The 17,404-nt window shown below is 35.7% G+C and overlaps 1 long non-coding RNA gene across 1 annotated transcript in view; it reads right to left on the bottom strand.

Moving 5' to 3' along the window:
• Nucleotides 1-17,404, bottom strand: part of LOC129038466 (uncharacterized) — a 198,671-nt gene that overhangs the window by 32,584 nt on the left and 148,683 nt on the right. Inside the window, exons 2-3 of the long non-coding RNA XR_010126768.1 lie at nt 12,668-12,824; nt 7,361-7,540 (exon numbers count right to left, since the gene is read on the bottom strand). This is a non-coding gene — a long non-coding RNA (uncharacterized LOC129038466). The remainder of the gene's footprint in view (nt 1-7,360; nt 7,541-12,667; nt 12,825-17,404) is intronic.

The following is a 17,404-nucleotide window of genomic DNA, read 5'->3' as shown; positions in this document are numbered from 1 at the left end:
GGCAGTCTGAGAGAGAAGAAATGAGTTTTGTTTAAAACTGTTGTATTTTAGTTATTTACATGGCTTCTTCAAAAAAAAAGTTCTCCTAGGAAGTACAAAATTAGGATTGAACCACAAGCGAGAGGAGAACATCTAGGTCCAAAACGTAGTGTGTGGAAAGCATTGGATTGGAGTAGAAGCTTTCTGAGGCAATGCACACTGGGAGGTTGGACAAACAGTCATAAGCAGATTGTTGGAAAAACAAGAGGTGAAAGAAATCGAAAAGATAAGGAAGCATAACAATGTAGAAGCTTTATTTCTATAACATTCTCTGTATTTTTATATTTATGTGATTCTCCATAAAACCTTTCTTTAAAAATATTTTGTAAAGGAAGATTGCACAAAATTATATGCTGTTTGATAATATAATACTACAAGTTTATAAGGACATATAAAATCTTCAGAGGTTATTATGCCCTCTTTATGAAAATATCATAGAAAAAGAGTTCAAGGAAGAGGTGGTCTAAACTATTAAGAAATATCTGTTTGTAATTAACCCAAATGAAATCAGAACTATTTCATAGTAGATGAACTCAAAAAGTAGCTACATGATTTTTTATATTTTTTCCATAAGAAATATAGCTAAAAATAGAGACAGAATTACTCATAAATTTGTATCAAATATGTGATTTTTATTAAAAGTTTCCACTGACTTGGCTTTAATTCAAGAAGAAAACAATTCCATGGCAAACTTAATTCTCTAAATATAATATTTAGGCCTGGGTTATTTGCTTTTTTGTTTTGTTTTGTTTTCCTCTTTTAAACCTTTCCTATTCAGTTTCTAAGTTTCCCAGACAGGTACCACTCTGTAATCCTTTCAATATATTTACATAATTTCATTTGTTTGACAACTTTCAATCGTTTGTCAGTATTTGAAATATGCTTTAGCTTCTTTAAAATAAATGGAAACAGAAAAAATTTGTTTATAAAAAATTAAATAGGATAAAACTTTTCTTGAGTATAATTTAATAATATTGACCTTATTCTCAGTGGCTTTTAAACCATCTGACAGTTCAAAGGTGAATTTTTGGCTGAACAGACTCAGTTATATTCTGATGGGAACCATGTGCTGCTTGGTAGTTTCTAAGACTGTTTCCCCTAAAATCAGTTAAAGTCGGATTTTTGTGGGGTTCTGTTTTTCTTGGGACTAAAATACAAATTCATATTTACATTTTTGTTTTTGTTTTTGAGACAGACGCTCACTCTGTCACCCAGGTTAGAGTGCAGTGGTGCTATCTCCTCTCACTGTAGCCTTGAATTTCTGGGCTCAAGGATCCTTTCACCTCGACTCATGAGTAGCTGGGACTACAGGCATACACCACCAAACCCAGCTAATTTATTATTATTACTACTTTTTGGACAGAGAAGGTCTCACTAGGTCACCCAGTCTTGGTCTTGAACTCCTGGGCTCAAACAACTCTCCTGTTTTGGACTCCCAAGGTGCTGGGATTACAGGCGTGAACTATTGCACTTGGCCCTATTTGACTGTTTTGAAGATTTTCCTGGGCGTGTTTTGTGGTATTAAAATACTATTATGTACAGAATTAACAAAAAACTTCCTATAGTCTATCATGTTTCAGAAATCCCCAGTTTTAAAATATTTAAAGTTAGCGTTGAATTTTTCACATGATTCATGTGTAATTCTATTAGTGGCCTCATTTGGTAACACCTCCATAATGGTGGGCACAGAATTTGTCTCCATGTTTAAGGGACAATTTTGGAAGTTGGAGTCAATTTCATTATCTGAGGGCTGATTAATGCTAATTGTGGAGACAAACAGTGAGACAACACATTTGGGAACTTTCAAGATTTTTCCTAATTACCCAAAAGTCGACCAAAAAAAGATATAGAGATTTAATGCCTGAAACTAAAAGTAACCAGAGGACACTACTTTGTATAACAAAGTGCCCCTGCTCTCACCTATTGACTCTGTAACAGTCCTGCCTATTGGGAGGTGAGGGGATGGCTCTTCAGCATTCTTTTTTTTTTTTTTTTGAGACGGAGTCTCGCTCTGTCGCCCAGGCTGGGGTGCAGTGGTGCGATCTCGGCTCACTGCAAGCCCTGCCTCCCGGGTTCACGCCATTCTCCTGCCTCAGCCTCCTGAGTAGCTGGGACTACAGGTGCCCGCCACCAAGCCAGGCTAATTTCTTTTTGTATTTTTAGTAGAGACGGGGTTTCACCGTGTTAGCCAGGATGGTCTCGATCTCCTGACCTGGTGATCCGCCCAGCCTTGGCCTCCCAAAGTGCTGGGATTACAAGCGTGAGCCACTGCGCCCAGCCAGTTCTTCAGCATTCTTAATGTTGCTTTCTATGTGGAGGAATCCCACCAGTGTGATGCTCTTAGCCTCTCTCTACTCCTTCACTTGCTTCTCTTCAAAAAGACACAACATTCAATCTGATGGGTAAATCTGAAAAAAACTAGATACATGTAAACTAGTTTCTTTCTATCCCCATTTCTTTTTGGGAGAAGGCATCTGGTAGTCCAGTACCTTTTGTACCTGGGTAGGTAAGTTTATCTAGTTGTGAGGATCAGTATTTGGAAGTTCACTTGCCCACACATTTAAAACATATTCTATTTTATTAGCTTCATTGGGAATTATTTTGTTTTCCATCTGACTTACTCTTTTGTTCTACTTCTCAGTTAGTTCATAAGCCAAACAGAATAGAGAGGTGTTGAGAACTGAGCCCCTTAAACATCAACACTCCTGTCCTGGATAACAGTCTCTTATTCATGTTTTCATACAACAAATATTGATGAAGCCTTTGCTACATATTGGATCTTGCACTCGGTGCTGTAGGTGGTGAGAAGGTGAATTCAGTCCCACCTCTAACTTAACCCTGGCTTAGGTCTATCTTCCGAGAGTGAATTATAGGGTCAGCCCTAAACCCAGACAAAGCCACTATGTTGGCTGTGAAACTGGAGGAATTAAGTGAGGAAAGGAAGGGAGCATGGGCTTTAATTTTGCCTTGCACAGCTCCTACTCCAATAACTGACAAAAGATAAATTTATTAAATGTAAACAGGTCAGACTAACAGAAATTTTTTGTTCATGATTTATGAAAGTTTATTTGAAATTTAAGGTCTTTGTGAACTAAAATTATATTATTTTTACACTTTTGAATGATGCCAAATGTTGAATATTGCCTAAATAAATGTTTTGATCAAATCCGTTTGACTATTTTTGCTTTAATTGTGATTTGGGCTGTTTACGAACTCCTTCTTCTTCCATCTTGTTTCCTTTATCCCAGTGATAGAAAGCTGAAACAAGTTTTCAACTTTGTTTAACAAGTAGAAACAAGTTTTCTACTTGTTTCTTAGTCTACTCACTATGTAATTAATAACTGACTAGATTATGAATCCATATCTCCTTTATGACCCTGTCTCCTAAATGTGTTGCTTCTGCCTCTTCACTGGGCTTTCCTAAACAGCCTTACAAAATTTAGGGGAAAAAAATAAAGGGAAAATGGATGGATCTTGGGACTCTCTTAACAGGAGGCCTAGAATAGTACAGAAATAACATCTTTGCAGAATGTGTTGTTAAACAGCTGGGAAAAAGGGATGGAGGCTTTCCCAAAACCCAAACAATGTTTCTTCCACCTGGAACCCATACCATTATTTTGCCTGAGAGACCAACCTGTTCCAAATTCCTCTTTCATTCCAATCTACTGCCAGGCCAAGGTCTACCCAAACCTGTCTGTCACCCATAATGAGCTGGATAATGTCAGTGGACTGGGATGAATTTCTGTTTTCTCAAAGATACTCTGTTCCAAGAAATATAAGGCCTTTTTCTTAACTGTGTGAACAGTAAATGTATGTATTGTTTATGGAGCATGCCAAAATAGTTTAAAAATGATACTATGGAAAATTATTAACCAAGCACTTTGAAAATTTCAAGATAGAATTTAAATGCAGTTTCAAGCACTCTCATTTAGAACATTTTTTATCTGTTTCTGATGGTGACTGATTTTGACTCTGCTAGGAAAATCTCAGGATGGAAATTTCCTGAGCTGACAGTAGGTCATGCTGAATTAGAGACATCACTCATGTTGGGGGAGGGGGTAGCAGTTAAAGAATGTAACTGAATTTATTTCTCATTAGTTATATATTCATAAAAGCATGGAAGAGTAATTTTCTAATTTCCCAGTTTTAAAAATAATGGATCAGTTTTTCCATTCAGCTTCTCCTAATATGATGGGAGCAAAGAGATACTCAAAGGAAGCTTCAACTCACATCACGTTTCAGAACTTTTTTTTCTTAAGAATGTTGTCTTTTTCTTTTCTTTTCTTTTCGTCCCCAAGTCCCTATTATTTTTTCCATGACATATCATTGGGATATCAAAAGCAGATATACTGTACTCTATAAATGGACCTCTAACATTTAAACCTATTTGAGAGGCACACAGAATTTCACTGGAAATTGTGACTCAGGCAGGCTGAAATACACAGCCCGTCTGTGCCTACACTTCATCTCCCAGTGTATTCTTATTTAAGAAAATTAGACTATTCCTTTGCTACTAGATATTTTTATTCACTACTCACATTAGTGGGCACCCTAAAAACTGAAATTTTAATATGGGGATAACAATTAATTTAATCCAGTGCTTGAGAGCAGGCCAGGAATTGAAGGCATATGGAACTTTGTTTCTTTTTAATAACTTTCATTCCTCTCTTAGCTTTTAAAAAGAGTTCTCTCTTGTGCTCCTTTCCTGACATCATCTTTAACTTTGTTTGCTCTTATCCTTTCTTTTGAAAATTTCCCCCAATTCTATGTAACTGTATTAATCAGCTATAGCTACTATGATACTACATAACAAACTACTCAAAAGTTCAGTGCACTGGAACCACAAGTGTTTATTTCCTCTCCTACAGGTCTGTGGTTTGTTTGGGATGGTTCTGCTGTAGGCTATGAGTTGACTGTGCTTCATCCCAGGCTTCAGGTTAACTAGGAGTGGGCTTTGTATGTCTCCACATACCCCTAGAACCAGGAGCTATCCAAGTCATGTTCTCTTCACAGTGGCTCACAGAAGGCCAAGGAGGCAAGCAAACACCTAGGATGTCTCTTAAGATCTTGGCTCAGAATTCCATATTCATTGGCCAAAAACTTCATGTGGCCAAACCCAACATCAATGGAATAGAGAAATCTCCACTCACGGTCATGCACTGCCAGACGCATGCAGGAAGGAGAATTGAGAAAAATTACTGAATCTATAGTGACCAATGGGAGGTAAAATATTCCATTGTTTCTGGACTCCACCTCAGGCTGCACATTAAATGTGATGTGACTTGCCACTGGTGTTATATTATACAATAGGTTCCATTAAAAATAAATGTTGCATTTCAGACGATGTTGTATTTTAGGAAATGATTTGTACACATTTTATCAACCTCATGTAATAATGCCAATTACAAATGAACACACAGGATTTCATAGCCATTTATACAGATAGGCAAGCATTCTCAGAAACATTTGTCTGTCTCTTGTATTTATCAAACATAATTATACTTCCCAAACCCCAGTACATCCTTGGATATTGCAGTGATTTTCCTTTATTCTCTCTACCTCTTATTCCATGGTTTAGGTTAAAGCACAGAATCAGGAAAGTTATACAAAAAGTTAACTAAAAAAATAAGAAATTAGAAAAGGAAAATGTAACAAAATGTGAGTGCTAGGTAAATGGGATGAAACAGCTCTGGCAATACTCATTGTGAGTCTATGCAGATCAAATAGACTAGAATCTGAGGTCTCTACTCAGTGCCAAGTGAGCCTTAAAAAACATTACAAGGAAACGAATGAATTAATCACAATGAATTCCTACTATCATCTTAAACCTGGAATTTAAGATATGTCGCCAAAACTGGTAATGATAGTCTCACTAACTTGTCAGGAGCCAACTCTAGTGACTGAAACAGTAATCTGATATGTATTATGTGCCTGGAAAATAAGTAAACACTCACAAATGTTTACCATTATTATTCCTTTTATTATTGTATATGAGTTACTGTGCTACATGTTACAGATAAAGTGGTGGGCAAAACACATATGGGTGCACTTCTGCAAATTGTCCAGTGGCTAAACTCAAAATTTGGTCTTAAGACTATCAGGTGGACCTATACACAATGAATTTTGTTTAAGAGTAGTTTTTGTGAAAATCACTTAATGCTTTTAGTTCACTGCATACTCAATTTGAATTAACAACAGAATATGGCTACAATGGAAAATTGTTTTTACTGATAGGTTAATTAGCAGAGATGTAGTTCCCAAACAGGTTAATTAATAGAGACATATTTCCCAAAAAAAGGAAGGCAATCACTCCACTTTGCTCTTGACAAGTCAGTAAACATATGAAGAACTATATTAAGTTTATGTTACCAAGTATTAACATTTTCAGAAAATTAATGAAAAATTGAACTATGCACAGAAGAGGGTACCCAAAAGGGTAATTTATCTGGAAATGCTTGTGTAAGGAAAAGATGAAGGGATAAGTGACTTTTATCTTAAATAAGAGAAATAATTTTTATATAACTGTTTCTTAATAAGTGTTTAAAATGTTACTGTGGTCAATATATTATTTTGTTATTATAGAGGTCAAAACTTGGAGTAAAGACAGAACTGATTGCCTTAGCATAGATGTAACTACAATTGTTGTATTTAAACAAGAAAATAGATACCTATATAACTTGATTTTTTTTTCCCGGAAATATTCAGGAAATGCTTGATGGTATGAATAATTATTTAACAATTTATTATTTCAGGCTACCATTCTATGCTACTAGTTTTCCAAAGGAACATGCATATATCCTGACCCACTAATTTATTCATTTGTTTAGTTTTTAATTCAACAAATATTCTTTGAAAATTTACTAAATTTTGTGCAATGATCTTGTCACCAGGAATATAGAAATAAAGAAGAAAAACAAAATAATTGTCCTCATGAGCCCTACATTCAAGTAAGTGAAAAACTTGTAAATAAATCTTCTCATATTATTATAAATTCTATTAAGAACATGTATTTAAAATTGTTTCAAGAATGTCAAAAACGCATGTTTTGTGTGTGCCCACTCCCCTTCCCAACTCTATCACTTTCAATCTCTTTTCATTTTCATGCTCAGATCTAAATGTTTAAGTCATGATATGGTGTGGCAGAGGAAGGACTGTAATATGCACTAGACAGATCTGGTTTCATCCTTGGCATGGCTATTTACTAGCTATATGAGCTACTTACTTGGCCACTTTGACCCTCACTTTCCTTATTTATAAAATGCAGGGAAATTGTGATAGCATTTGTACAATGATAAAATGAGATGACATGTGAGATAGTTACCTTTTTTGATAGTTCTTTATTGGCAGCTCCCACCACCACCACTCGTCTCCACAGATCTATGTATTCTCTTCCCCTGCCTTACTTGAGGCCAGGAGGCTGAACTTCAAGGGCTGCATCTCCTGGTTTCCCTTGTTGATTGGTTCCCAGTTCAGTTCAGTGATTGGAAGCACTGGCAGGAGACTGGAGAATACAAAAAAGAGAGGTAAGAGTATTTCTTCCCTGATGTTTCCATGTGTTGGCAGGTATATTTAGCACTAGCTGCATCCCTCCAAGACCCGTGCTTCAACCAGGTGGCCCATATTTTTAATAATCCTAGCTCCCTCTGTGCTTGAGTAACTTCATTTCCTCCCTGACCTTTTTGTCCTGGGAGTAATATGTTTTCTTACTGATGTTAGTCCATGGATGCCTCACTATCCCTTCACCCCCCCACACACATCCACAAGTAGTCCTTCATTAAAGTCTCTGCATTTGAACCAACTGGGGAGAATCATTTCCTGTAGGGATTCTGAATAATACAGTATTTACTACCAGGAATAGCCACATAAAGTAGCTCCTCAATAGGGTATTCAGAAGCCGGTTTGTTAAGTGTTGGATGAAGGCATTATCTTCCTGAAGGAAGATAGGAGATAGGTAATAGCTTGCTGTGGTATCATAATTGCTCGGATTATTGCCAGTGTTGGCATAGGATGGAGGATCAGGTATCCAATTCCTGTTGCATTTCATTTCTATGGCAATAATGGTAATTATAGAAAGTATGAGCTGGCTAGCTACTTATGACTATGCAGGGAGCTAACCAAAAAAAAAAAACAAAAAACAAGAAAAATGCACAGCAACTTAAATTTCAAACACAAAGCACTAGTGGAAAACTAGACAGCTCCTATAATGAACCTTAAAAGAATCCTTTATATCTAGTAACTACAGGGCAGACACGCCTGAAGACTGGGCCCCAATGTATAATTGTGTAGGTAGCAGAATTGCTGCATTTTATAAATGCACATCATTACCAAAGCACTTACGATAAGGTTAGGGCATTGGTTGACAAGTTACACTGTGAGACTGGGGATGAGGATATTTGGATAGGATAGACCCATTTGAACGTGTAAACTTTGATTTTCCAAATCACTTGAAGATTATTTTGCAAAAAGAAGGAGCCTTTCTTTCCCGGTGTTAGGAAAATAAACTTTCTGTGCAGAAAGACCTTTCAATGACCTAATCTGCACTTTTGACTTACAAAGCGATGCCAGTTCTTCTGAAAGGCCACCCCCCACTATCTCTCATTGCCTCTGTACATGTAACTAGAGCTATATCTCAGCAGCCCTCAGGTATATAATTGATAACCCTATTTCAAAAAGAGACAGTATATATCATAAGACTTAAAAGATCTTTTAAAACTGGATCATCAGGAACCTTATAACCTGTGTAGGGATGGTTTCTAAGGGTGTTATATTGAGGAAGACAAAATATAAGGGTGAATTGAGACAATTCATCAATAGATAATAGATGCACTTCCCAGTATTTTGAATTAGCGTGCCAGCCAAGGCAACTTTAAGCACCTCTAGTAGTTTCCTTTGTTGGCTGCTGAAGCCTAGATTCAATGAAAAACAACATTTCATGATATTAATCTGCCAGAACTTTCTTGCTCTAATTTGAAGAAAAAAAAAAAAGACTTTAGAGAATTAAGGTCTTGAGGCAGATTTATCATATGCAATGTACACACCTTCCTTCTCTGTCCATCAAGAGATGCCAGAGAACACTGTACCTTTTTCTGTGAAGGCATTAAAAAATTAATACTCTTTCCATCAAGGCAAGTAAGAAAATTCACCAAGAAGAGAATAGCATCTTCAGAAAGTTTTGAAGTGGCTCCTTGGCAAACTGAAAATAAAGGTGGGGGATGTTGCCATTGTATTAGGATCTCTCATTTCTTGGAATCTCTCATTTCAATGAGAATAATGGAATCCTGGGGTAGGAAAGGCCATGTGGTAGTGCTTAACCTTCAGAGAAAATGTGGTTGCAATTACCATAATCAGCCACAGAGATGGGGTGGCAATCAGTGTTTTGACCTGCAGGAATCTGTGGCGGTGGCTAATGACAATGTTCCCTGTAATAAAGTGGATGGGCAGTTGATGAGGTATTACTTGATCTATATAATTGGAAAAAGTGTATGTCTTTTAAACCGAAATCTGACTTGAGTTGCCAAAGGACGGGGGTATTCACGACCTCTTATAGCCTCTCATTCAGTTTCTAGACCTGGGAAGTTTTTGAGGACACTGCAAATCAGCCCCAGGGAAGATGGTTAGATGGTCCTTGGAGAATGACTGAATTATCAACAATTTTATCTGATTTTAGCTGTTTTTCTAAAAGTGATATCTAGACTGGTGAAAATTAACATAGCTCCTGCTTAATAGGATAGCAACTATTCACCTGGCAAACATTTTTTTTTCTCATCCCTGGGGATACTATATGAAGCCTCCGGGACATACAGGGCATATACATAGAATTTTGGAGCAAAGCAACAATTCGTCCATTTGAGAAGCAGCTGTCAGGAGCATCACTTCCACTGTAAAAAGTTGCTAAAATCTAGTGTTTGGGGTTTTGAATGCATAAATATCTAGCTAGAAACCACATCTCAACCTCCCTTGTAGCTAGGTATCCCCTTCCCACAGGTTGCATAGATATGCAGCAACCCAGCTTCTACCATACAGAAGAGGATCACATCCTAGGGGTAGCAAATGCTATAAACCTGAGTTTCTGAATAATCACCTGCAGCAGAGCTGCCCCATCAGCCCACACTGGCCAGACATTTCATAAGAGAGAGAGACAGAGAAACTTACATATTATTTAGGCCACTGTATTTTGAGGTCTTTCTATTTCACCAGCTAAGCTTTTGCCTTATCTAATATTCTTTGAATGTTGCTTTTGCCCTCATTCCCTTCTTCCTCCTGCTATTACTAGAATGAATTCTTCACTGACCTTTCAACTTGACTAATAAACAATCATAAACTTAAAGAATACCAGATGTCATTTTTTAACTATTAATTTGGGAAATAATATTTAATAACATTCACTATGAGAGATGATGCATAAAATAGAATTCTCACAGTTGGTAGAATGATAAATTGATACAAACTCTTTGGAGGATAATTTGGCATAATCAATCAAAATTTTGAAAGTATGTAGTCTTTAATTCAGCAATGCCATCTAAGAAGCTGTTGTATATGTACACCAAGTTGTGTTTATAAGAACATTGATTACAGCATTGATTGAAGGAGCAAAAATGCTGGTAACAACTTAAAGTTATCAATGGGACAAATATTAAACTGAACTAGTGTCCCTATTCTGAAATCCCATACCACTATCAAGTGAATGATATAGGTCTACACATCTTGATATAGAATAAACATAGAAAAATCTCCACAGTGCTGCATGAAAAAAGCAAGGTATATACTACACAGATAAGCATACACACACACACACACACACACACACACACACACAGATATAGAGAGATTAAATGATAGACAACATACAAATTCTAGAAGGAACATCAACCCCCTTAATGGACTTTGGGGAAATTTCATTTTTAGCTGTTTATGTGTAAAACTGTCTTGAATTTTATATAATAACTTAATAATTAAAAACAACAAAAAGAAACTATTAGGCTTAAAGAACTTACAGGGGTTGGAGGAATTCCAGGTTCTGCTTTGGCAGAAGTTATTCTAAATCTAGTAATTCCTTTCCCTTTTTAAAGAGCAAACTTATGCCCCCAGAAATCTTTTACACCTGTTAGGATAAACATTATCATTGTTGGCTAACTTGCCCATGAATTTCCAGAAGTAAATAATTTCTTTTTTCTGAAAGTAAGGTGTTCATTCATCTTTAAAAAATCCAAGATTTAAAAATCTGAGAGGAAATCTTGTAAATACATAATTTATAATTGATGTGGTAAATCATTCTGCATAAACATCTGGTTTATTTTTAGTTCAATTAACATCACGGATAGAAAGTAAAACCATCCACAAGCTTACTGATGTTCACAATAAGTATCCTAAAAGTCACTTAGTAACAGTGGCAATTTACAAGCTCACTAACAACCCCAAACTATTCCCTGGATAAACTTTGTCAAGTAAACCTAATTTTATTCCTAAAGGCACTATTTCCATCCAAAGAATTACATTACATTTCTACATTTGCTTCTTTTTGATTATTTCTTTAGTCTTAATGCTTGAGGAAAGTAAGAATGTTACAGAATACTTCTCTTCTTCCTGTTTTACGTAAAAGATTACAACTCAACCTGGAGTACTTCATCTCAACAGACTCATCAAGAGAATGGTTATGAAATGTTTTTAAGTGGGTACCTGTCAGATATTTTCCCTCCTCCTACAGTTCACAAGATGAATCCTTATCTAGTGTTACATTTAAGAACAATGCTTACACATATTATGAGTCAATGTTGCTCTTGTTTCAGAGGGTGATTAAGACTTCTTTTTGCACACTTCTACTGTTCTCAGCTTGGATGTGGGGCATTTTCCAGGGAGTGCCCTTTGCTTTGAAGTTGCCTTTCCAATCCTGTTTCCCTTTTCTTCTGGGAGGATTGAGAAGTCCTGCTTTTCCAGTTTGATTTATTCAAAGAAGAAAAATATTTCCTTTGAATTTATTAGAGCTTTTTGGTTTTTGTCACTTAGTATTGGCATGAACTTTTTTCTTTGGGTTTTGGTTTTGATTTTCTTGCACAGAAGCAATTGTATTAAGATAGTGGTTTTCAAATTGTGGTCCCTGACCAGCAGCATCTGTATAACTTGGGAACTTATGAAAGCACAGATTCTCAGCTTTATCTCAGATTTACTGAATCTAAAACTCCACCCAGCATCCAGACTGGACTCAGCAATCTTCATTTAAACAAGCTTTCCAGCTGATTCTGGTGCATGCCTAAGTTTGAAACCCCACCACCACCCCCCCTACCACCACATGAAATAATATGAAAGGGGCTTAGCATTTTAACATATTGCAAGTATACCCAAGCAATTTACACTTGGAAAATGGGACATTATGTTGGGCTGGATTCTGGACACAGTATGGGGTCATCAGAAAAGGTGTTCTGAATTTGAGTGCTATTGGCCACTGGCATGGAGGGGTAGACATGGGGACTGAAGTGTCCATTTCTTTATTCTTTTGTTTAAGTACTCCTTTAGCAGGAAGTACCTGAACCTTGGTACTTCGAGTATGTTCTGAGGACCAGAATCATCAGCTTTTCAGAAATTCGTCCAAGAATGTGCATTTTAAGTAGTTCACCTGATGATTCATACTTACATAAAAATGAGAAGAGTCATTGACCCAGTGAGTACCTGGTGGCCTTCAGTTCAATATCAAGGTGCCTCTTCTTGCACTTGGTTTTGATTCATGCTCTTCTGATACTTGAACTGCTTTACTGGATTTCTGGCATGTTGCACTTATTTTCTTCTCTTACCTAAGTTAAATAAATGTGGAATTGTTGGGTCAAAGACTATGTGTCTTTTAAACATTGATAGACACTACATAATTGTTCTCTATAGAATGGACCCCTTTATCTTTTCATCAACAATTTGTAAGTGTTCCAGTTTTTTCCAACCTTCTGCCATACTGCATAATTTTAAAACATTTAATTTTTTCCAAAACTAAAGGTGAAGAGTCTTATTTTTGTTCTAATTTTTATTATATGTTGGAAATGTTGCTTCTTTTCTGCTGTTTCTGTTTAATTTTATGCCATCATTGATTATCTATTATGTGCCATCAACTTGCAAATTATTTTAAATACATAATAGGTGACACAATAATCCTGCAAGGTATGCTTTATAGTTTACAATTTAGACCTAAGGATATTCAGGCTCAGAGCAATTAAATCATTGGTCCACTAAGATACACATACGTTACACATAAATTAAAATTTTATGCAAAAATTAAAAATCAAGTTCAATTCAAACATGCATGTATTTTCTATGAAATTGTGCTATCTCCCTGTTCAGAAAAATCTCCCTGTTCATAAGAAAAGTGAGGAATACCAAACTTGGATTCAAGAAACTATAAGCAAGAATGAAGAGCTGAAACTAACTCTTATGGGTAAAAAATGTCAAAAAAAATTATGAGCTAAACGCTAGTGTGTCATGTAATAAATAAAAAGAAAATGTTACATTCAGATTATGTTTTCCCATTATCATAACTGGTTGAATGTGAAATAAAAAGAATCAATGAGTTCACGGTTTCACTTGTGGAATATTAAAATATTTTTATATAACTAACTTTAAAACTTATTTTCTTCAATAAAGTAACTTTGCTGCTTTGGTGAAATAATACTACTATTAACAATTATGATATTTATTAATTTACTACTATGTGACAGCCACAATTGATGGTCCTTTAGGTATATTAACTAATTTAATCCTCTTATCAGCTCTATGAGGCAGATATTATTGTTAGAGTAGGTAGATAGGCAGATATGAGGGGGGCAGGATAGGGCCCTAAAAACTATCAGGAAATTTTCAGGCATTTGGTAACAGAGAGGGATTAAATCCAGAATATAATCCTTTGACGTAACCCTCTCAGCTATTTTTTTTTCTTTTTTTGAGACGGAGTCTTGCTCTGTCACCCAGGCTGGAGTGAAGTGGCACAATCTCGGCTCACTGCAACCTCCCCACCCCGGGTTCAAGCAGTTTTCCTATTTACTCAGGAGGCCAAGGCAGGAGAATTCTTTAAGCCCAGGGGTTTGAGGCAGCAGTGAACTATGATCACACCAGTGCACTCCAGCCTGGGAAACAGAGTGAGATGCCATCTCTAAAAAAATAAATTATTTAAAAAGAATGAAATAATAAAATAATTTAAAAAATAGATGTGCCTACATATACACTTAAAAATCTGGAAAGGCCAGAGCAATTAAGCAAGAGAAAGAAATAAAAGGCATACAGGCTGGGTGCAGTGGCTCACACTTTTAATCCCAGCACTTTGGGAGGCCGAAACACTTGAGGTCAGGACCATCCTGGCCAACATGGTGAAACCCTGTCTCTAACAAAAAAATACAAAAATTAGCCAGGTGTGGTGGCGGGTGCCTGTAGTCTCAGCAGGTAGGGAGGCAGAGGTGGGAGAATCACTTGAACCCAGGAGGCGGAGGTTGCACTGAGATCCCACCACTGCAGTCCAGCCTGGATGACAGAGCAAGACCCTGCCTCAAAAAAAAAAAAAAAAAAAAAAAGGAAAGAAAGACAGGGAAGCCAAATTGGAAAGGAAGAAGCAAATTAGCTGTATTCACAGATGACATGATCTTATATTTAGAAAACCTAAATACTCCACCAAAAAAATTGTTAAAACTGATAAATAAATTCAGTAAAGTTGCAGGACCCAAAATCAACATACAAAAAATAGTAAATTTATATGCATCAACAGTGAACAATCTGAAAAAGAAATCAAGAAAGCAATTCCATTTATAATAACTACAAAAAATTAAAATACCTAGGAATCAATCTAACAAAAGAAGTAAAACATCTATAAAGGAAAACTACAAAACTCTGATGAAAGAAATAGAAGATGAAACACACGAAAAATGGAAAGATATTCCATGCTCATGGATTGGAAGAGTTAATATTGTTAAAATGGCAATACTTTCCAAAGCAATTTACAGATTCAATACAATCCTTATCAAAATACCAATGATATTCTTCACAGAAACAGAAAATAATCCTAAAATTTCTATAGAGCCACAAAAGACCCTGAATAGCTAAAGCAATCTTCAGCAAAAAAGAACAAAGCTGGAGGCATCACACCACCTTACTTCAAAATTTATTACAAAGCTATAGTCACCAAAACATTATAGTACTGGCATAGAAACAGACACATGGACCAGTGGAATGAAATACAGAAAGCAGACTCATGCATATACAACCAACTCATTGTTGATAAAGACTCCGAAAACTTCCAATAGGAAAAGGACAGTTTTTTTAATAAAGGATGCTAGGAAAACTGGGTAACTATATGCAGAAGCATACAACTAGACTCCTACCTTTCCCCATACACAAACATCAAATCAAAATGTATTAAAGATTTGAATCTAAGACCTGAAACTATAAAATTACAAGAAGAAAACATTGGGAAACACTCCAGTACATTGATCTGGGCAAAGATTTCTTGTGTAACATTTCACAATCATAGGCAACTAAAGCAAAAATAGAAAAATAGGATTATGTCCAAATAAAAACCTCCTTCATAGCAAAGGAAACAACAAAGTGAATAGATAACCCACAGAATGGGAGAAAATATTTGCAAACTATCCATCTGACAAGGGATTAGTAATTAGAATATATGAAGAGCTCAAACAACTCAATAGTAAAATAAATAAATAATACAATTTACAAATGGGCAAAAGATCTGAACAGACGTTTCTCAAAGGAAGACATACAAATGGTTAACAAATATATATAAAAAAGTTCAACATCACTAATAATCAGAGAAATGCAAACCAAAATCACAATGTGGTATAATCTCACCCCAGTTAAAATGGCTTGTATCAAAACAACAAACAATAACTGCTGCTAGTGAAGATGCAGAGAAAGGTGGACCTCCATACACTGTCGGTGGGAATGTAAGTTAGTACAGCCACTAGGAAGAACAGTATGGAGGTTCCTCAAAAAGCTAAAAAGAGAACTTGCATTTGATCCAGCAATTTCACTACTGGATGTATATCCAAAAGAAAGGAAGTCAGTATGTCAAAAAATATCTGCACTCTCATGTCTGTTGTAGCACTATTCACAACAGCCAAAATGTGAAATCAACCTAAGTATCTATCAATGAATAGATGGATAAAGAAAGTGTGGCATATATATACAATGGAATATTATTTAGCCATAAAAAAGAATGAAATCCTATCATTTGCAGCAAAAAGGATGAAACAGGAGGCCATTTTCTTATGTGAATAATCCAAGGACAGACAGACAAACATGCATGTTCTCACTCATATATGGGAGCTAAAAAAAAAATGGATCTCATTAAGATTGGTGGGTGGAGGGATGTAGGGGGGAAAAAGAATATAAATGTATTTATTTCCACTGAACTATACACTTAAAAATAGTAAGGATGGCAAAGTTTATATGTATATTTTACTTCAATAAAAAAATTTTAAAAATACTTCTTGAAACAAACCCACCATATATAATTTTCTCACGTATTTACAAAGTGGGGCAATATTTTTAACAGAAATACCTAATAAAATTTCTTGATATATAAGTATTGCTGATTTGCCTTTCTAAACTATAAATTGCTTGAGAAAAAGGACCTGCACAATCTGTCTTTGAAAAAATACCTCTTGAGGGCATAAATTAGTTAATATATGTCAGGAAATTGATAAAGGCAAATATTGAAATATTTTAAATGGTTTCTCTGGCTGAAGAGTTTTGTTTTTATTTCAACTGCAAGCTATTGGCAAATGCAGTTATTTTTACCTAAGATGGGTATGTGATTATTCAGTGATAGGCACATGAAAATTTTTTTAATGATGCAAGCAACATTTAACAGTGTCTTAAAAATGACTGTGGATTTGGGCTTTGATGGCTCTTTGTTTTATTATTTTTCTAGGCTAGATTTCTTACCATTAAATATGTGCATTGAACCCAAGTGTCGTGAATGGGCATGCCATCTTAGGAAAGCAAACAAATTTCATAAGCTGAACATTTTAAATGTTTTCTTAATTTCATTATTTAGTGCTTTGAGATCAAGTATAAGAAGCAAGTTATAAAAGTCGTGCCAATCATAATTCTTTGGTGGTGAGTCATCTTCTCTTCTATTTCATCAATCATTCTTCTTTGTTGTGTTTTGAGGTTAGCTTCTTATCCTTGCAAATTCAAATCCACTTATTGCCCTGATAATAAATTGTATTAATGATGATACCACCTCTGCCATGTAACTTTGGGCAAAAGACTCAATCTCTTTCCATGTCATTGTTTGCCACCCATACAAGTGCAATTTTAATATTTTAATTAAATCTGAAAGTGTTGATATAGTCACAGGGTTTTAGTCAATGAAACAACA

The sequence above is a fragment of the Pongo pygmaeus genome, chromosome 5 (genome assembly GCF_028885625.2).
Source record: "Pongo pygmaeus isolate AG05252 chromosome 5, NHGRI_mPonPyg2-v2.0_pri, whole genome shotgun sequence".
NCBI lineage: Eukaryota > Metazoa > Chordata > Mammalia > Primates > Hominidae > Pongo > Pongo pygmaeus.
This window is presented reverse-complemented; position numbering and strand designations above follow the sequence as displayed.